General features: G+C 36.0%; 1 pseudogene across 1 annotated transcript; it reads right to left on the bottom strand.

The window, feature by feature from the left end:
• Positions 1 to 452: 452 nt before the first annotated feature.
• Positions 453 to 10454, bottom strand: LOC143668470 (alcohol dehydrogenase 1A-like; annotated as a pseudogene). Its single transcript, XR_013168461.1, has 9 exons — positions 10334 to 10454; positions 8583 to 8684; positions 7816 to 7954; positions 5977 to 6064; positions 5658 to 5877; positions 5047 to 5307; positions 2993 to 3128; positions 2239 to 2377; positions 453 to 612 (listed from the first exon to the last, which is right to left on the bottom strand). The product of XR_013168461.1 is annotated as an alcohol dehydrogenase 1A-like (transcript).
• Between the last annotated feature and the right edge of the window lie 12411 nt (positions 10455 to 22865).

The following is a 22865-nucleotide window of genomic DNA, read 5'->3' as shown; positions in this document are numbered from 1 at the left end:
TTACTGATCTCCATTATCCAGTTGATATACAGCCTTATCTGTCTCTTCCTTAGAGTTCAAACTTTTACTTATGATGTGATTTCAAGGTGCACAAGGCAACTTTAAGGCAGTGGAACAAATCTGTATGAAACTGTAATGATGAATAAATGATTATACATTCATAAAAAATCAATAGAACTATGTAACACAAAGATTAAAGCTAAAGTAACCTATGGACTTTGTTTAATAATAATTATTATAATGAATAACTATTGGGTCATGGAATTTTTTCAAATGTATCACACTAATGCAAGATGATAAGAATAGAAGAAATTGCCTATAGGGGTGGGGGACATCTGAGTATATGGAAAGTACTTGCTGTGCAAGTTTTCTGCAAAACTAAACTTGTTCTACCAAACAAATTGCATTTAAAATAGTTATAAAAGAGTTTACACAAAGCAATTTCTGCTTCTTTTGGAATTTTCCATAGTATATTTATTGATAACATCTGTTAAAGACAGATTCAATGCTGTTGTTTGTCTGGTGTCTTGATGACGAAGGCATGGAGAAGTCGGAAGTCAGATATATGTGAAGGCTCCTGCCTGCCCTCAAAATGTCAGGACTGTACGGATGCTGAAATAGAAAAGAAAATATATTAACACTAGGTACTTGATACCCTTCTCTGTGAGAGTTCAAGAAGGATTTGATGTGATTCAGTGAAAACCTGGCTGTTTCCAGCCCCTTCATTCCCATCCCTGTATATTTAAGTGCAGACAACTAAAGGAAGCCCATCTTTTACTGGTTCTCTCTCATGTTTTCTACAAACTTAAGTTGATGAAATTCCATTAAAATTATCATTTTTTACCACTTTCAAAAAAATCATTGTTAAATTCCTGGTGACTTGCATTTTAATGAATATAAAACAACAATGGCCAATAACATGTAATAAATTCCTGCTGTCTCCTATGCAGTTTGTAGACACTCTTTGTGCTTCATGTCATTTACACTTCAACCTAAACGAAGATGCCAAAAGGCAAAGTCTAAGACATGTTGATTACTGTGCTCTATATTATTTACTTATATACCTATATTTACCTGTACATATGTAAATATGTGTGTATGTATGTATGTATGTATGTATGTATGTATGAATGTGTGAGCTCTTGTGAGTCAGTGCAGGGTAACAGAAAATAAATTGGCTTTACTAACAGTTCCTACTTGGATTTCTGGATTCCCTGTTTACTAATTGAATGTCCTCTTGGAATTTCATATTCTCCATTCTTAAATAGTGAACCTGACATTAAATACAGCATTAGTTGAGAATCATATGAAGTAATGCAGACAAGACACTTTGTATAGTAGCTGGTTCTCTGTGGAGACCAGTTTCTTTGCATTCTGAAGAATACACATCTGTATATTTATTGTCAGATATAGTATCTAGTATAATATCACAAGCTTGTGGTTGCCTAAGCTATACTATTTCAACTGAAAACCTTATGAGAAGAAAAGTGAGGTTATAGAAAAAGCATGGAATGTGGAGGTAGAAGATGGGTTTCAAATGAAATTGCCTATATTACTGGTTGTGCCTCATATCAACACAAGTGACAAAATTCATCTTATTACATGATGGTAAAAGTCAAATATCAGAGGTTGAAAAATGTATTGGCTCATATTCCTAAATTATCCTTTTATTAGCATTTTGGACCCTATCTATTTAGAGTAGCTTTTATTTATGAAAAATTCTTTGAAAGTTACAAAAAGAAATTGCAGTAGTAAACAGTGCTTATAAAAAAGAGTAATTTTGTAGAAGTAATAATCCCAATGTATCTCCAACTATTCCTATGATGAAAGTTTGGAACATCCTGATTATCATTCAAATTTCCATCCATCAGTGGTCCCCTGTATTAAGGGACAGGCAGAGGCTGCAAGGGCTCCATGGTCTGATGATGACTGTGTGACTCTGATCCTCTTTTCTTTTGAGGGCAAGTGTCCTCCTGTCAAAAGGCTGAACTGTTCTGATGATTTCAGATTTGTGGCAAGCCACAAATTCTGGCTTTAGTAGAATTACCATGCAAAGCAAGTCTTCTTGGCTTCCCACAATATGATGTAAAATATTCCACATGCAAATGGACTGGTAAAGAAAAACCAAGCACTCTGCTGTTTTTCTCATACTTTTACCTTTTCATAAATGTGTCAAATCTCTAAGAAGCTATTTTTCTCTATTGGCCTAGCACCTACCATAAAGAGAGAAAAACATACCTTTTTCCAGAATGAAGCAGTTCAAATCCCTCATTTATTTTTTCAAAAGGTAAAACATGGGTTATTAGTTGATCCAGAGGAAACTTGTTGGCCATATAATCATTCACAAGTTTGGGAACACAATTTTTACTCTTAAAGCCTGAAAAGAAGAAGACATCAATGGTAAATTCAGTTAAGGGTAAGTAATAGAATTGAAGGGGAGATTTTTCAAATAAAATGTAAATTATAGGGTATAAAATGAACAGCATTCCACAGACTGCCATTACTGGGATTAATAAGAGATAGGGTACTTTAATATCCATTTACAGCAATTGGACTCTTTTGTGTTATTGTTTACCCCCCAGGAAACTAGTGTCTTTCATTATCAGCTCTCTTATAGAGAAATTATATCACAGATGATAATGCCCAAAATTGTAAAGCCAATTTAGGGGAGGTCTAAATTTTGACAGTTAAGTGCAGATATGACAATTGCTATGGATTGCATGAGTACTTCTTGTTATATCAGTGACTTATCCAGTCACCAGAATCAAAAAAGGTTTTGCTAAAGAACTTAACTTCTGGGACATCAGAAGGTATAGCCTGGGAATTTCAGTCTGCATTAGTTTTACGTCTACTAGATATAGAGCCTAAAGATACGTAAGAACTTTTAAGTTTTCTTCGACAACATTGCTTTCCAAAGTCTAGTCTTGTCAATTGTAAAGTGGAGCAAATATTGCAATTATAAAAAATTCAGTCCTTAAGATTAACTACTTACCACCAAAAATTGCCCCTTTCCAGGTACGTCCAGTCAACAGCAACATAGGGCTCATGGAGAGGTTTTCAGAAACCGGAGGGACCCCTATGATGACACTTACACCAAATGCGTCATGACAGCACAATAGTGCCTGAAGCTGGAAAGAAATGAATATTTAATATTGTAAAAATAGATTATTTGATAGCTTCCACTCATGATACATGGTAAGAGATCATATGATGTCAGCTTAGATTGTGAGAATGTAGAGAGTAGAGGTATTGTCTTTTGCTTCTTTCTTCTCCTTTCTGAGTGCAATATGCTGTGGTGTTAGGTAGTGGGCAGAAAATATTTTTGGATGAGGAAACAGATGGAAGTAGTTGTGTGTGCATAACATTTTTATAAATTATTAAAGAAGCAAACATCATTACAAATATATATAAAGACTGTTCCTCAAAAGAGGGAAATGTTTCATCATCCCATAAATTGTAAGCAATCTATATGTTGATCAATCACTTCTCATTTCTTTAGCAAGTACCTGAACCTGCACTTAGAAGAGATGTTTTGACAGTTAAAAAGACATAATTTCTATTACATTATCAAAAGTGATGTCATGTTCTCTTGATGAAATACGTTTTAATGGCTCTCTATCTTATTGTCAGTCTCTTAATTGTACATGCTGTAAATATTACTTTCATCTCCAAAAAAAGAATAAGGATTTTACTTTAAACTGCACCTATGATTCTGGAATCTCAAAAGGCAGTTGGAAGGCTTTGCCCTCCAATCAGATTTTTGAACACATCTTGTAGTAAGAAAATGGTTTAGCATTCCCCAGGAATATATAATTATTGATCCTGTGTGTTTGGTGTATATTTTGGTAAAGCAGATATCCAAAGAAATGATGGTTATCAGACACTAGGAATCATTTAAAAATCCAGTCCATGTGAGAGAACAGGAGAAAAACTAACCAAAAAGTATCTAAATAAAACTGTCATTTTGCAAAAAGTGGGTTCTCCCTTGGAACATCAATTTTCTGTAGGATATTGTGTCAGATCAAGGCAAAAAAGATCATTTTCAGGGCGCTGCTCCATAGCACTAATGAAGCTCAGGGTGCTGCTCTGTAGCACTAATGAAGCTTGGACTTACTGGAGAATCTCCACAAAGGGGATTTATTTCAGTTATGTTCTAGAGAATTCTGGGTAGGTGGAATGTAGCTGGAGTGATGTAAGTCATCAGAATTAATAATACCTATATTTATTTGAAAGTAATATCATGGACATTCCAAAGATGATATAAGTTCAATATTGGAAATAATGTTTTATTACACCAGGTAAAATTCAGTGAGTACTTATTATTAGACAAGTGGCACTATGTTCCATATTTTACATGCATTTAGTAGTATGCCATGCTATTTTGTGCTTGTAATTCTATAAGGTATGTATGCTCTTTCATGGTATTTTACATGCATTTAGTGTTAACAGATATGTTGCCTGAAATTTGTGGTAAAATCTGTCCATCCTTTATAGGTTTTTACAAAACTATAGATAGTGGGAGCTTGTTAATTGCTAAGCACCATGGTATCTGCTGTGGGGATATCTAGTGATGCATTAAAACAGTAATTTGGGGGGACATATTTTAGATAATAAAATGAATTTTAACCTAAAATTCATTTTATTATCTAAAATAAAGTTGGTCAAAGTATGGCATGTGAAAGGAAATCTTAGTCCACTAAACATATAAAAAATTTATTTTTAAATATTTTGGTTAAGAATGTAGGAAAAATAAAAAATTTTCAGTTTGAGAATAGAATTTGTATAATATATATTTCCTTCACATATATAATACAATATAAATACCACTTCTAGAGGCGAACTATGATTTGAGACATGTTTGCTTAACTGATGGAATGAAAGTTTCCTTTTAATAATGAACAAAGTAATCACAGGTAAGAAACAGGAGATAGACTATTGCAACCCATAAATTTAAAAATAGCACTTATGCATAATGTTTATATATTGCTGTTTAAAAACATGCCCTTGATTAAAGAAACATGAATCAGGGCCTGTCAGGATACATACCACAGTGCTTATCTGCCCGACGGCTTCAAAGGAGAAGTCCACCACACCCCCACTCATTTCCTTCAGCACCTCCTCTACGGGTTTCTAGAAATCCTGAGTGTTGATGCACTCAGTGGCCCCCAGCTCTTTGGACTTTGCAAATTTTCTATTATTGATATCCACCCCAATGATCCTGACTGCTCCAGCTGCTTTACAGCCGATGACAGCAGACAAGCCGACTCCTCCAAGGCCAATAACGACACAGGTGGAGCCTGGGGTGACCTGTATTTTCAGAAAGGACAAAAAATGGATCAATTAATGACTATTAGCAATAGTCTAAGGTGGATAAAATGCCAAATGTTGACTGTTATCAGGAGTTATTTGAACTCTCTATCCAACTTGCTTAAATTGTTCATATCTGAAAAGCAGGTAAATTTCTAGAGGACATGCTTTAAATTACTTCTGGGGACATATTCTACCCATAATCACACCCCAAATTCTATAGTGTATATTAAGGCTCTTATGGCAGCAGGTGTGTGTGTGGGGGGGAGATATTACTTAATTGAAAGAAATGATCCATTATTCCTGAGAAAAATGTTTCTGAAAGTGACATCACCTGTGGTCATTCTTACCTTGGCAATGTTGAGTGCAGACCCATAACCAGTAGAAAACCCACAGCCAATGAGGCAGACTTTCTCAGGTGGTGCAGCTGCATTGATCTTGACCACTGAGATCTCATCCACCACTGTGTACTCAGAGAAGGTGCTGGTGATGACAAAGTGATGGATGGGCTTCCCTCTGCAGGTGAACCTGGTCGTGCCATCTTGCATGGTCCCCCGAGGATTGATCAGACTGGTCAGTGTAACAGAGACAGAAACAGAAGGGCATGAGGCAGGAGCTCACCTGATGTGCAAACACAGTGGTTCTACATGCAAATGATCAGAAACCTACTCATTTCTCATGCAGAAGTTGGCATTTGGGTTTTTACAAACAACACATTTTCCACACTGGGGAACACACAATGGGATGACTGCATCACCTGGAAGAGGATAAAGCAAATTCATTTTAAATTTCTATGCAATAATTAATAAAGCAAGAATTGAAAGCTTAAGTATTTATATAACAGGCTTATATCTTGGAAAGGTCTCCCAAGAAAGAGAGTGCAGTCACCTATATGTCATTTCTGGTTGGCTGTCAGTCATGTTTATCAGTTTGTGTTTTTACAAACTGGGTTTGAGTAATCCCAAAGAAAGAATGGAAATTTGGAAAACGACATGAATTTGCCTTTTTTATATGTATTAATAATTTCCTTTAATCACATCCAGACCTCTCCAAGAGTTGAAGATTCCTTGCTCTCCATTAATCCTTAGTTTATTAAAGTGTTCTCACTGCAAGCATTAATATAAATTTTCATTTCAAGCAGACCATCATAACAGAGATATGATATTTGATAATAATTTGGATTACAATAATATTGAGTATTTTGGTAATCACAATTTACACAATTTATTGCTTACATTTACTATGTAGTGCATGCTTATTTGGTATTTATTTCCTCTCAAAGAAAACTAAATAGAATGAGTTAAGAGGAATTCAAGAAATTTCTCTGAGTATTTCAATTGTTCCTCAGGCAGATACTTTCTAGTAGATTTAGCAATCCTCACTTAAGTGAATTTAAGGAATTAATTTGTGAATCATCTATTTTTCTTCTATGGTGGAGGGAGCAAGGTGCAAAGTAAGGATGTCATTATATTACTTGTATTTTTGTAAAAAAGGAAATACTAAAAATAAATGACACTTTTTCTGTTTGCAGGTCAGTTAAACATATGTTAAAGGGACACATTGTATCTCTTGGTTAAAGAGATTTAGTATAATTAAATATAATTTTTATTTTTAGTCATCTATGCTACCTATCCAATACAATCACCTTATGATTGGACCACTACATTTAATAATCTTTGGGTGATACCGTAGGCATTTTCCATTATATTCCCCCATTACCTCTAAAATATTCATCTGTATTAGTACACAATACAATTAAGATGAACTTTATTTTTAATACTAAAAATAAAATACGTAATCTATGATTCATAATCAGACATTTGTATCAATGGCTAAAAGTAATAAAAGAGAAAGTTTTCAGGCAGGGTGATTACTGCCAGGCCCCCTCTATCTGGTCTAATCCATTTGTTTCTTGTTCAAGAAGGGAGGCCACATAGGAAGAAGAAAGTGAACAGGCTCCACTGTTGGACTAATAGATTTCATGTTGATTCAGGCATAGCCTCACAGCCCCATCCTGTGAACTCAGTGAGGCACAATTGACATATGTTAACCCAGAGCCTCAGGACACAGACTTATTTTTGTTCCTCAACTCATATAGTTTGTTCTTTGTCCCATTTATACTTCTGTTTTAGGCCCCAAAGGAAGACAATGCTCATCAATTCTAAAATGACATTATTCGAGTGTGAACCCCAGGACGACAATCACTCTGTCTCCTTGGTCTTCCAGTGTCCCAGGATCTAACCTGGTGCCTGACATCCAGGAGGGGCTCCAGGAGTCACTGCTGAAGGGGAGAATCATGAGGTCTGTCCTGGGGACCTGCCTGGACACATGAAGGAAGTCAGGCAGGGAGAAAGGAAACAAGGACACCCCTGTCTAGTTCCAGTTCCACCATTGGCTGCTGCTGGGACCTGTGCAGGTCTTTCATGTCTCTCTGCCTCAGTTTCCTCCTCCAGGCTGCTTGACCTTGGGAGGACTGAATGCAGACACATCCCTGAGTGAATCCTGTACCTGGTTTGACTGCAGTCACCCCCTCGCCAATGCTCTCCACGATGCCGGCTCCCTCATGGCCTAATATTACAGGGAGTGGTGTGAAAATGTTCCCGACAATCACATGGTCATCTGAGCCACAGATCCCTGTGGCCAACAACTGTAGGGGTGGGGAAAATAATTACATTCAGAAAGATTTATGTCTCCTGTGTAAACTTACTGCTTCCAATTCCCTGAAGTTGGGCTTTTAAAGAGTTTTCAAGAATTCTACTGATTCCCCCCTCTTCCTAAATAAAAAGTTCAGTTTACTTCTGAGTATATTCAGTCTAAAATCATCCTGTACTTTCTTTCCTGCTTTGAACAATCTAGAATAACATGTGAAATAATTGTTTCTGCAATATGTGTCATATAATATACAATAATATATGCTGCCTGTAGGACTAGAAATTGTATATTAGCAACACTATACTAAATATTCTAATAAGAACTGTTGAGTGCTCCTAAAATCTTGATATAGATCCTTTTGCATTGTATTTCTGTACAAACATAAATTCTTTTTATTTATCTTGGGTATATGCTGTACCTATTTACTGGGATTACTGTGACCACTTTTAAAAATTTAACAATACATGGCATTTATTCCTTTCTTGACAAACAATGTAATTCCATTGCAATGATTACTATAATTTATATTAAAAGCTTTTCTTAATGGATTTTTTATTGTTTCCACTTTTAAATAAACTGTGCTTTCTTTAACTGAAATTAAATAGAGGAAGAAAAAAATTCACCTTAATACGAATTTCACAGGCCTTGGGTGGTGCAACTTCCACCTCCTCGATGGATAAAGGTGTATTGAGCTCCCAAAGCACAGCTGCTCTGCATTTTATTACCTGGAAAATCAAACACAAGATAATGGTGGTCTTCCCAACCTTTAAGTTAAGGATTTTGTCTTTCTATTTTTGCATTACAACATTTAAACCCATGTCTAGTACAAGCAGCTACTATATTGAAATGAACAAGCTCTGGTTAGGAAAACAATAGAAACCTTTTATTTGAATGAAAAAACATGTAAAGCAATAGTATACTGAAATCAAAACAGATCTAAACATAATGAGACATTGAGGTAAATTTGAATATATTTTTCTAGGTCATTTTGGCATTTTATTTTTTCTCCAGGTATACTTATTCTTAATACATTCTAAATCTGCCCTGCAACAGGTCGTTGGCCCACAACTGTTGGCTTGTACATGAAGACCTGTGTCACTGTTATTTTGTTAACATTGACACAAAGATTGTCCATTCACATAAAATTTACTGCCGTCTTGCTCAATTTTTACACTTAAGCCATAGCAATATGAATTTATGCTAATAGGTCCTTTATGTCTTCTACTTAACATGTTAGTCTCACTGTTACTCTGGCTGCCTCTTTGATTTTTCCTTCCCACCATTTCTGTGTGCTTCTGTTTGCATTATGCATTTGGAGCATTGCTTTTGAATATCTATTTTATTATCTGATTTATGTGTAGCCACTCTTTCCAGAATGCATTTGAACCGAAAATGCCCACGTTAAAGTTAGAGAGAGAAAAATACAAACATACACTCCCATCTGAATACACATAGAATTAAAAATTAGGAGACCTGTGCCTGTGTTTGAATTGCTAGCCAGATGGCTTAAACAAAGAACTACAATGGGAAAAACATAGAGTTAAACACATATTTTCAACATTTGAGATCTTTAAACACTGTTTTCAAGTCAGCAAAATTTGTCCAAATAAAGTGTCCTTCAAATATTGAAATTTCATACCTGTACATATGATAAAATCAATTCAATTAAAATGTATTACTTTGAAATTCATTCTCAACATTTCTTTTTCAGGTCCTTCAAATTTGCAGGGTTTCACTATGGCCAATGTCACAACAAATATGAGAGTTCTTGGAAAATGTACTCTGATGGCAGTAGCTCCTGATTGTTGGTACATGTGATTGACGGGCCATTTTTAACCTGTCAGGGATGTCCCAGGGGATATTTTTAACCCTTACAGGGATGCTAGCAGAAGGAATTGTTGAATCCTGGCCTTATTTACAGATGCAAATATTTAAGCTTACATTGACTGAATAGTTTTCCCAAAGTCACAAATCTAGTTGTCTCGAGAATTCAGATGCATCCATTGTTACCTTTTCATTGCTACATAACACATTTAAATTATGGCTTCTAAATATGAAGACAATTTCTTAATTAAAAATTTTTTATTTAGATTTACAAATTAGTCACGATATACTCTAACTCATTTATTTTAAGGGAGAGGAGAAATATTAATGATACAGTATAAAGATATATATACTCGTAAAGGTAAATGGTAAAACCTATATCATTTTCTTGTGGCATAATTGTATGTTTTATTTTATTGCTTATTGTTTCTAGTATAGAAATGAAATTTAAATTATTCATTAAAAACTGCATCCATATATTTATTGTAACTAAACATAAAATCTTGTATGTAATATATAGAGAAGAAAATAAAGTCTTTTCATTGCTTACTTTTCCTGCTGTGCTCATGTTGTTTCTGTCTTCTCTCCAGGTCAGTAGACTGCTAAATTCTTGTAGATTTCCTCTCTTATAAGAAACAAAACAGATACATTACCAAATATTTTATTTGCATAATAATGCCTGATTCTATCCATGTGATCTGGGTTTTTAAGGCACACCCATCATTTTATTCCTAGACTGAGTTGAGTCGCTTACAAAAGGACACTGCACCAGTATTCAAAACTGAACTTTGGTTGCTGCATGACAAATTCACTTACAGTATCTTGACTTCATTAGGTTAAATGTTTTCACATACATAAATGTAAATCATTCTCTCTTTTTATGTACTTCATGTTTCTACATCACCAACCTCACAAAGGCAGTTCAGAGTTCTGGATTCTCTATGTCTGTATTAATCAACAACATCCACTCTATTTTTTGCAGTTAGCTATGGGAAATGAAGAAGTAGGACAGATGAGGCAGGGCCAAGAAATCGACCAACTAGAGGAAGGTCTTGACTCAGTACTCTTCTCTTCAGAGCAGGTCAGACATCCCAAAGGTCATAGCAAGGTGTTCTCTGTCCCTGGCATTTCTGCTCCACCCAATACCACTCAGCCGTGACTGCGTACCTTCTTGTGCCAGGCAGTAATCTAGGTACCATGGGGACAGGAAAAGTGAGTAATAGACGGGCTATCCCCAGACCAAGAGTCAGTGCTGGGCAGTGGCTGTGTTCACAGCCTTTGGGCCCATGTAGACCCGGTTCCTTAGTAGCTGTGTGAACTGGGACACATGATTTATATGGTTTATCTCTTAGTTTCTTCACCTCTAAGATAAGGATGAATAATACCTCCTAAGGAGTGGTGAATAAATGAGAATCCGTAAAGCACTTTATATGATGTGAAGCAGATAAGGAAAACCTCTGTAAATGTAGATGACTTATTATGCCAGAAACAAATGAATCTAGGGGCAATAAGAAATAACAAGCATGCAAGTCTTTTTCATCTCAGCTTGTCTGGGAAATACTGTATTTTAGGTGTGACAGTGCTTTGGGGGTGGGCCACGGTGGCTTAGCAGGCAGAGTTCTCTCCTGCCATGCCGGAGACCTGGGTTCGATTCCTGGTGCCTGCCCATGATGCAAAAACAAAAGAAAGAGAGTGTTTTGGGGCAGGGCAAGGCAGGTTTGGGGTGGGACATTGGGACCAAAATGAAAGAATAAAAAGATATAAGGCCGCAAGCACTAAACCAGAATTTAAATTACCTTCATAAATAGGTAAAAATCCTCACTTTTGAGTATCTGTTGTCTTTGATTCATTGTGACTAATATGTTTAGGGTTTCCAGAAAATAGGAGTCTAATTTTTCCTTTATCTATACTTGGAAGTCCTTTAACTCACAGTGCATATAATTTTTTTAATTAAATGTAATCGGTCTCATGGATATTATAATATAAAGGATATATCTCTTTATTTTATAACTGCCCAGGGAACAATTTCATAACTGGTTCATCACAGGGTGGGTCATTGTCTATGAGTCACACCAGTACAATGCCATGTATAATGGTGCTATAATGATTGTTCAACTGTGCTTATTTACCTTAGCACAGTAATATCTAGGGATTTCATGATGAATAAAATCCAGTGTCTTCTTGCTAGTGTTTGAGATTAACAGTGGTGAGCAGAACTCAGGTAGAGAGGACAGAGAACTCTCCTATGAGGAATGGTCAGTGCCAGGAGACTGCAAAGTGGAGTCCCAGCCTATCTGTTCATTTGAGCTTTCTCAGCATCTTACTCAATGCCTGGCTAACATGTGTGTTCAGATGTTGATTGTCTAAATTGACATAGTTACTTCTACTTTTCCTGGAAGCCTTGAAAGAAAATAGATTTATTAAGATTTGTCTCAAATTGGGAGTTGGTAATGAGAAGGACAGATAGATGTAATAGCATGGAAAAATAACCTTGAACAAATCATTTTATTTTAATCTTCACATTTATATATTTTCTTTTTTACTACTCTCCCATATCTGGAAAGTTAGGGTTTCAGGTAATTATAATCATGACCACCTATTTTCCAGGCATTCATGAACATGGAATCCTGATACCATTCATGAGCTTCTGTCATTCCTGGAACATATGGCTTCATGAAGTTACTCAGCAACATAGAGACAATCTTCCTAGATTCAAATGCCCTTCTTTGATACCATGTGGCAATTGTTCTGCTCCCACCCTTTGGTTTCCGTTCTAGAGGTTTAGATGGACAGGTGGGGACAGAGGTAGTGCCAGAATAGGGTACCAGCTTTCCAACATCAGGAGGGACGTGAGAGGCCTGGAGTATCATGTAGACTGTCCAAAGTTAATCTCGTACAATTCTCAAAGTTCACCTGGTATAACTTCCCTCTAATTCTATCCTTCTATATCTGTAACCCAGTCTTAGTTTTATATAACATTTGAAGTCAAGCATCTACCACATCCAAAATGAAGTTTTTCAGGAGAGAGAATATAATTTGCTCAGCTTGGTCAGAGAATTCCCCACGTTTAGGCAAAATAATGGTCCCCAAATGTGTCTGCCTCCTCATTCTTGTAGTGAATTTGCCATCATATACTGCAAAAAGGATTTTGTAGAAGTGATTATCTTAAGGACTTTAAAATATGGAAAGTATCCTGAATTAGACATGTGAACACAATCTAATCATATGAGTCTTAAAATTGGAGAATCATTCCAGGCTGTATTTAGAGAGATAGATGTGACTTAGGTAGCTATATTTGCTTCATTCATTTTGTTGCTGTGACAAATTACCACACCCTCTCTCGGTAGGGTAACACGGAGACAAGAAATGGCATCCAACATTTTCTCAACTAATTCAGTTCTTAAAATTAACTTAAGAGATAAATATATCACCACGACTATTTTAAAAGATGAAAACACTAAGGCTTTATTTCCCTAAATTTTCCAAAGTAAAATTTTAAAAATCTGCCAGTGGCAGAGCTAGAATTCCTGAAGATTGAACTGCAGTGTCTATTCACCTTCTACCAATCATCACCAGAAGCAGTATAATAGATGATATTCTTGTCACTCTTACTGTTACTATTCCTAGGCGCAATTAAATTTCTTTACATGTAACCCATTTACTCCTCATAATGACTTTATGAGATAGTTATTACTATTATCCCTATTTTACAGTGAAAAGTTTTTCATCAATGTCTTGATCATCGTTTAAGCTACTTTTAGGGTCTTCTTGTCCAGTTTTCCAGAACATATAAACTTTCCTTCTACCTAAGTTGCTTGAGCCACGGGTCAAATTCTATTAGGGGTTGATGCAGTCACTGGACATTTTATACCCAGCCACATGTACTCCTAAAGTCTTAACTTTTCTAGTATAGGCTACATGTGTTCTGCTTCTGAGTACACCTTACATATTTGGAACTTCCCACCTTTTTCCTAAGGAATCACTTCTCTCTGTCCAGGGTAAGAACAACAGCTTCCCTTATTCCATGTTTTTCCTTAAAATGAACTAATTTATCAGATTGGTTGGGGAGGCACTTCAGCAGGTAGCTTCTGAAGAAAAGGTAAATTTCTTGAGAACTTTTGGGTTTTATTTTGTTTCATTCCTGTTGGATAATTTTTAATTTTAAAAAGATCATTTTTATTGTACACATATTTATTCTTTATGGCACACTGTTCTTATTTCATGAATTCAAGATCATCTCATCTTTGATAATATAAATTACAGCTTTTTTGTAGAATTTGAAAATTTCCCTCCATGGATTGTTTCTCCTTCTTTTTCTTTATTGCTTGTATTGTTTTCTTTATTTTCTGTTGAAAGATTGAATCCCCTACAAAATTTTTGGTTTGTTGTTCTATTGAAAAATTTGGCATGAAAAGCTTTTTGGAAGGTCTGAATATATACATAATTTCTTGGTAGTAGGAGTTACACTCTAGTGATCAGGTAGGCTTTTTTTTGTGTCTCCAAACAAAATAACAGAAAATGATCTTGTCTTTATATCTTAGGCAGATATAATTTTATTTGTACAGAACATATTGCCAGGGATGGCATATTTGTCTTAAAGTTTCAATAAATATGTCGAATTGCTTTTCAGAAACATGTAATATTCACTTTTCCAGCAACAGTGTAAGCTAATAGATGAGTAGTGATAACTTATCTTATTTTATTATCTTTTACTGACCACTAACAAAGAAACTCAGCACTTATTCATATGCTTGCTCGACATTTTTATTTCCTCTGCTCTGGACTGAATAGTTTTCTTTTTTATCTAGATATTAATTCTTGTTAAGTCTTGTTCAACAAATATTTTCTTTAATTTTTCCTTGAAATTGTTAAAGTCAGCTCCATCTTTATTTGAATTTACATGTTCCATAAGAAGCTACAGAATGAAAGCAATATATTTTTACATACCTCCTCTCTCCTCTTCACCCTTGTCTCTGTTAACTCCTAAAGTGCTTTTGAACGCTCATGACATTTGATCACCTCTGCCTTATGTTTGTGGAAATAATTATTTACATAACTATTCATAATTTTGTACCAGAATATATTTATATGTAAATATATATACTCAAGTATTTAAACAATTTTCCCTATGGTAAAAAATGCTTTATCCAATATACAGTTTTTGGGTAAAGCAATATATAAAAAGATTTATTTCAAGGATTTGACTTAAACAATTGTGGGGACTGGCAAGTTCCAAATTCATAAGATAGACCAGTAGGCTGGACACTTTTATGAGGAGCCAACATTACAGTAATGAGGCAGAAATTCAACTCTTCAGGGAAAACAGTTTTGTTCTTAAAACTTTTAACAGAGTAGATATAACCCACCTGCATTATGGGTTTATTCTCCTTTACTTAAAATCAAATAATTGCAGATGCTAACCACATCTACTGCATACCTATATAGTAGCACCTAGATTTGTGTTCAATTGCATAACTTGATAATATAGATGAGCCAAGTTGATCCTTAAAACCTACCAACACACCCAATTTTCTTGAAATTCTTGAAGGGAATCATGCAATTGAATTGTTTTCACTCCATTCTTAATAAATTATGAGAATTTAGTATCAAGGGTGTCTTGATGTGGACTTTATTGCTAGGAGAAGCCACTATGTGTTTGCCATGTGACACGTGATTTAAAGACCAAGGATTGCAGAAGCCAGTCCATGAGTGCCAAAATCTTTGGGATGAAAGTATTGCTTTTCTGATGCCTTTATGTGAATTCTTTTAGTCTCAAAAACAGGAGCAAATCAATTCCCATTTTTTAACCTGACCCATTTTGTGGTATTTGTTTGAGCAGGCCAGGAAACTAAAGCAATTGCCATCCTCAAAAAATTGGGAAACATACGAGATGACACAGAGAAGACACTTAATAGGGAAGTTTGTGCTCCATGAACACGTTTGTCCCCCCTTCCCCCAGATAGTTGTCGGGTGAAGCATCGTATAATATTGTGTGTCTGTTGACACTTAATAGCATTTAAGGTGAAAACTTCGCAAGATGTTTAGAGTAGTAGCAAAAGCATGGACAAGAAAATGAAGGGTTGAATACAGCTGCCTATAACTAGTTCTGCCTTCTATGTAAATACAGGTGGCAAAATTCATCTTATTAGGTAGTTGGAAAAGTGAAAGTATAGGCTAAGTAATTGGAATTGCTTATCTTCCTAAACTATCTTTCTTTTTTTTGAAGTATTATTTTTATCCTTCCTTTTACAATAAGTTTTATTTGTGAAAAATTCCTTGTAAATGCCAAAAGCAACTCAGTTTTTGTGTAACAAACTACTAAGTTTGCAGAGAAAACAATCCCACAGCAGTTCTACCACCTACCATAAAGCAAGCTTTTAAACATCTTGAATATGATTTGAATTTCCAGCCATTAAGAATCAGCCTTCATCTGGGGGTCAGGCAGAGGCTACAGGAGCTCCATGGTAAAGGGGTGACTGTGGAAGTCTGAAACTCTTGACAGGGTGAGTGTTCTCCTGTCTAGAAGACTGAGTGGATCTGATAGTTCAGATTTATTCTAAGCAACAAAATCATTTGTCAGCAATATATGAAATTCTAAAGAATTGTTCTTAGCTTCTTACAATAAGATATTAAATATTCTGTATGGAGAGTAAACTCATAAGGTAAAACCATGATACTCCAATAATGATCTCATTCTTCTATATTCTTTCTCATATTTAGGTGAAATCATTGAGCAAAAAAATTGTTTTTTCCTTTTGGAAGCCTAATCGTCCACCACAAAAGAAAATTAAAATATACCTCTTCCAAGTACCAAGCAGGTCAAATTCTTTTTTTTTCCAAATGTAAAATATGGGTGATTAATGGATCCAGCAGAACCTTGTTGGCCATTAAACAAGTGCCAAGCTCAGAGACAGACTCTTTGCTACTGGATCCTGAAAAGAAGACATCTTTGTAAGGTTCAGCAGGGGTAAGAGAAAGTTCATAAAAGGTGCAACATTCGTCATCCTGCCGTACCAGAGTTTCTAAAGGCAGTTTGCCTCAATATTCACTTATGGTTGTTTTGCTATTGTTTTTATTATTCCCTAAGATGACTGGAGTCTTTAGTTATCTGCTTTCTCATAGAGAAATTATAGTACATACATTTATGCCAAAGAAAAGAAGCTTATTTAGCAGCTGTGTAAATTTGGGAAATGAGTGTAGACAAGAACCATAGTTTGATTCCTGGTTAGTTCTTGGTATTTATGCAATCAGCAGGATTTAAGGAGGTTTTCCGTACATTCTGCCTGCATTAGCACTACATCTAGTTACTTCAGAGCATACAGATAAAGCAAGAATTTTGGTTCATTTTCAACCACATTACTTTTCAAAATCTGGCTTTGTCAATTATAAAACAGAAGATATCCTGGAGCAATAAGAAGTAGACCCCAAAGCCTAACTACATACCAGCAAAAGTTTCTCCTTTCCAGATGTGTCCAGTCAATAGAAAAATTGCACTCATGGAGAAGTTTGGGGAACCAGGGATTACTCTTGTATAGCTTAAGCCAGGCTGACCAGGCCTCCGCCTGAAAAGAAATGATGTACCATTGTTAAAATTAGGTTTCTGATCATTCCAGTCATGATGCATGGTTATAGTTCATGTAATATTTGCTTAATTGTGAATTCATGGATGTTATAAATTTTGTCTTTGGGTTTGTGTTCCATATTGGATCGAGAGTGGAGCTGAAGAATGGGACAGGTTACTTGTTTCACCAGATATTCATTTACAAAAGCTGAAATCTTGGCAAACTCTCCCTTTGTCCTGCACTCCCATGGTTGACCTATATGCCTAATCTGTTTGGCAGGTTACCACCTCATTAATTTCAATATTTTTTCATTTTATCCAATTTTCTGGTAGAGGTAGTATATTATAAACTTCCTACTCTAACATTTTCACATCTTTAATATCAAGTTATGATTTCTTAATGTTTAAACATAACTTTTTGATTAAAAACTTTTCTAACATTAGATTTCCAAATTAATCATGATTAGTATGGAACCAATTATCACTGTGACTACTATGCGTATATTTAATATAGGATTGAAAGACTAATAGGTACCAACATTATGCATTCTTATAAAAGGTACATAAGAATAGCTTGTTTCCATGTAAACATTATTGATTGCATATATCATGTATTTTGTATGTTTTACATCAGTATACACCGTACATTGAAGCATATGGTATTTTATTTTGGTGTATGCTCTTTCTAATTTATATATAATTTTAATTATTCATATAATTAAATAATGTGCCTACTTATTAGTATGGTATTGTAAATATATTTTTGAAAGTAAATAATTTTTGCTTATTGTTTCTGCTGTTCTCATGTTAGTTCTGACTTCTCTGCAGGCCAGGGGACTGGCGAATTCCTAAGACTTTTCCCCTACCCAACTTCACAAAGCAGATATATTACATGAATACTGATTACTTAAATAATGTACAGTTCTACACATGTAATCTGAAGTTCTTAAGCTGTACTCACCAGTTTAATCTTAGACCAGGTCAAGTTAATAAGAAAAGAATATTGACCTAATATTCGAAACTGGTCCAGTATTCAGAAGTGGTCTTTGCAATATATCAATTATAAGTAACATGCTGGTTTCATTAGGTTAAATATTTCCCTAAGTATAAATCTAAATTTCCTTTTTTTACTCTGGATTTCATGTTTCTCTATTGCCGCGTCCTCTTTTTCCTCCCCGGTTTGACACGGTTCCCTGGAAGGAAGGGCGGTAGGCAAGGCCTTCAACCCCCCAAAAGAGGACGAGGCATAAAATGGTGTAATAGAAAAATACTGGGATTAACGACACTAATTGTGTGTTTCTTGTTGCTGGTTGTGCTCCAAGCATTATATCAAAACGAATCAGAAAGCAAAAGAATTGGAAAAAATGATACAAACTGTACAAATTGCAAAACCTTGTTAATGACTGGAAAAAATTAGGTTGGGATGCCCCCATTAAGCAAGTCATGCTGCAGATGCAGCAGGCAGAAGTGCTTTTAGAACAAGTCACAGAAAAGTACCCCATAGAGAGTAAACACTTACAATTAAAAAACCCTGCATTGAGCCATCCTAGAAATTTACTCCCCACCACGGCACTGGTCCATTGCTATAAAACAATAAAAAATCTAAGTAAACAATGTAACCTTTTAATCAAAACAAGCTAACCTTTAACCAGATTAAAATAGGTCTTGACATATTGCCTCACCTGTAGAATAATAGGAAAAGAAAGTCTAAACTCAGAAAACTACAAACACAATGTCTGCGGTTTAAGCCAATATCTTGCTGCTATTAAAATCTTGTGTAAATGTTCCTAAGAAAATCAGAATGTGTACTTTCGCTTTGCTTCCCTGAACCTGTAACTTTACCTAAAACGTAAGCCATGACACAACCATGATCCTGTGATACCTGTTTCCTTGCCAAAAATAAGGGTATAAAATCAGTTAAGCAAAAATAAATCTAAGCAACTCTTCTCAGAAAAAAATTCTCTAAGCTGTCTCTTGGTGTTCTTCTCACGCCGACGACCCTCCACATCTTCAAGCCCGTTCCCTCTGCTGCGGCTGGACCGCGGCACTCTATCCTCAGTCTCAGAAAGGCATTTAGGGGTCTTGTTTATTTGCCTTCTAAGCTCTAACTTCTAATTCCATTGTTGCAGTTTGGTAAGAGTCAAGCATGAACAGATGAGGTAGGGCAGTGTGCTAAGATGCAGAAGAAGGTATTTGATTCAGCATGTTACTCTTCAGAGCAGAGAAGGCAACACCCAAATAGTCAGAACAAAGGTGCTCACCACCCCTGGTAATCCTGCTTCACTCAATACCTGTCAGCCTTGACTGCACACCTCCCTGTGCCAGGCAGTAATCTAGTACTGGGGCGGTGGGGAAGGAAGGCAATATGAATAAGAGATGAACTCAACCCAGACCAAGAGAAGGTATGAGGCAGTGGCTGTGTCACGGTCTTTGGGTCCAGGCAGACACTGTTTTACACTAGGTGTGTGAACTTGGATGCATTGTTTAACTGTTCCTTGCCTTAAATTCCCTTATCTGTTAGACAAGGATGAATAATCTTGCCTGGTGAATGACTGAGATAATCCACATAAAACCTTTATGCAGCCTGCTAGCAGAACTGCCTTCAACAAATAATAGCTGCATATTTTATTATGAAAAAGAAGTTAATAATCTATGAGGGGTAAACAAACATGGACCACCAAGTCAACCTATCATGGTTGTACCATATCTGAGGAGGATGTACTGATTGAAGTTCTCAGAGGTAGCTTTCTAGAGGAGTAGAAACATCAGTGAGAATCTATGATTGTTTTGGTAAATAGAGAATAACACTTCATTTCATCATTTCTGTCATCCTCAGTTCAGTGTCATGAGTATGTAACAGAGAATAGAGTATAATTTTTAATAAATCATATGGTTTTTTTCATGGTTGGGGTCCAGATAGCACACAGTATATTAAAATAGTCAATCAGATGTAGTCTGTAACCATGAATGTGTTAACATAAAGGGCATATTTTTAGAGTATCATCAGGGAAAGAATACTGCTGCTTGTTACAAGCTTTAATTATGTAGGTGTAGAGAGTCATGTCAGGGCTACACTGCATCTGTCTAGCAGAGAAGAGAGCGAGGCCTTCCATGTCCTCATTGTTATCCTGTAATCATGGGGTTACATCTCTTCTAAAGAATGTTGACCCCACTCTGCTCTCTCTACTTGCCGCCTTAACTTCCAAAGAGCAATAAAAGGAGGGGAATCTGAAAGATTGCCAGAGTTTTGGTTAGTATCAAGGAAACCCATTTGTGCCAATCACTTGAAAACTCTCACTGGTTTGGGTGTTTATACAGTAATGGAGGAATGTGATAAATGTGTAATAACTTAAGTTCTTCATTAATTGATGATTTATTTATGAGGCATAAATTCTCAGGATGCTAATGGCCACAATTTAAGGAGCATATCTTATTTTTCCAAAAATCTTCTTGGAGAATTTCATACGTTCTTATGCACAATTCTCAGAATGCTGTAAGGAAGGTAGTATTATTATCCTCATGTTCCAGTGAGGCAAGAGAACCTCAAAGATCATAAGTCCCTAAATGTTCATTCTTGGATATGTTGGTTTCAAGACCAGACATGCACACAAGCTTGTGTCGATAAGCGTTTTATTGTATGAATATAACTGGTGATCACATGAGCATCAAAAGATGAAAAGTAGATTATGGCAGTGCTACAATAGGCCTTGAACAACAACTGAAAACTCAGGCACTAACTGACTATTTTGCATCTCTGCATGCCCATTGGGTGCTGGGACATATGAGAATGTTGTTGGCAATATAAAATAATTGTCTATGTGGATGTGAGATTTCTAAAAGCAGGTAAAGATTTTTAATTTTTGATACAAAGGAGTTTCTTGAGAGAGAAATTATAGAGAGAAGAGCAATTCTAGAAAAGCAAAAGTATGAAGTGAAGAGATGATGAGCAACCTGAAAATCATGCAAAAAAAAATGTACAATGGAGACACTTGAAAGAGAAGAGAATAATAGAAAAATAGATGGAGGGACACACAAAATTTGGTCACTGGAGATCCTTAAAGGCCTTTGAGGGTGTGGTGGCCCAGCAACCGGAAGCCTAAGGAAAGCAGAAAGGAGAGTGAGGTATCAAATCACTCATTAAGAAAATGAAGGTTTCTTTCATAATGGTTAGTGATCTGTGCAAGAAGTGAGGTAAAAAGGAAAGGGCTAGTGAGAACAGAACCACTGAGGATGCTAGAGAAGGGAAACAGTACTTCTCAAGCCTGAGAAGTTCAGGTGGAAGGGTAAGCTCTGTAAAGGTGAGATGCCCTGTTGTCTGGCAATTGGAAGGAAGCAGAGATGGGCATAGGTTGGCATAAAGGTAATCAAGTCATTAAATATCAGTATTATACTATTTATTGCCTATTGTTTCACAGCTTTATAGTGTGCTGTACGATGGTGTGACTGTGTCTGTCCAAACTCACTTTCCCAAACTCCTTGTCCTCTGGCTTCGTGTTAGGTCTGCTGTGAGGAAGGGAAAGGGGACTTTCTTTCCAGTTCCCATCAGTGTTATTCCAGTTTTACAAACAAATGGCTCCATCCTCCAGCTTCCCTACACTCTCCTGGGAACTGCCTTGCCTTATCCCCTCAGAAGTAGCAGGAGCAAATAAGCCATCTCTCTCTCGGCAATGCAAGTACCAGTTTAGCCTTTTGAGCAAACTTTGGGTTGTACCCTCTCTTCAGAGATCCAACCTTGTGGAGCCCTTTCTTTGATATCATAGTTCTGGTTACCCCATTAATTTTTTTTGTTCTCTAAGCCCATCATTTCTAATAAGAAGTCAGAAAATCCAGACAATATTTTTTGTATATAACACACATCTCCCTCCCATTAGAACATCTGTACTGCTTTCCTTTCTCCTACTCTCTGGTCAGTTCCACAAATCTCTCCCCAAATTTTTCTTTATTAAATGAAGGTACCTCAGTCAACTCTCCTAGTTAATTTCATCTCCTGATGACCCCCAAGGAATAGTCTAGTCACACCTAGAATACTGTTCTCAGAGAGGTTACCAACAGTACTAGACCCAGCACTTGTAAGGAGTAGCACACAACTCTTCTTTGTTAAGAAAGTAATTTTTCCAAGTATATACCTCTTTTAGTTTTCTTGGCTGTTCAAAGCTTTTACCATGAATGAGTAGGGTTAAACAATGGAAATTTATTTTCTTATGGTTTTGAAGATAAAAGAAAGTTCATATCAAGCCTACATCAAGGCAATGCTTGCTCCCTAAAGATTGGCATTCTGGGGCTAATTTCCAGTGATCCTTGCTCCTTAGCTTGTCACAGGGCAAGACACAAAAAAGAGTCCCCTGGTGTCTTCCTTATCGTCTGTATTCTATTGATGTTCAGATTCTTCTTGTTTTTCTGCCTCCCTATGTCTGAATTATATTCTGCTTACAAAGAAAGAGCTTAAATCAAAGACATAAATGCATAGCTAGGTAAACTAGAAAAAGAATAATAGCAAACTAAACTCAAAGCAAGCAGGAGG

The sequence above is a fragment of the Tamandua tetradactyla genome, chromosome 24 (genome assembly GCF_023851605.1).
Source record: "Tamandua tetradactyla isolate mTamTet1 chromosome 24, mTamTet1.pri, whole genome shotgun sequence".
Taxonomy (NCBI): Eukaryota; Metazoa; Chordata; class Mammalia; order Pilosa; family Myrmecophagidae; genus Tamandua; species Tamandua tetradactyla.
This window is presented reverse-complemented; position numbering and strand designations above follow the sequence as displayed.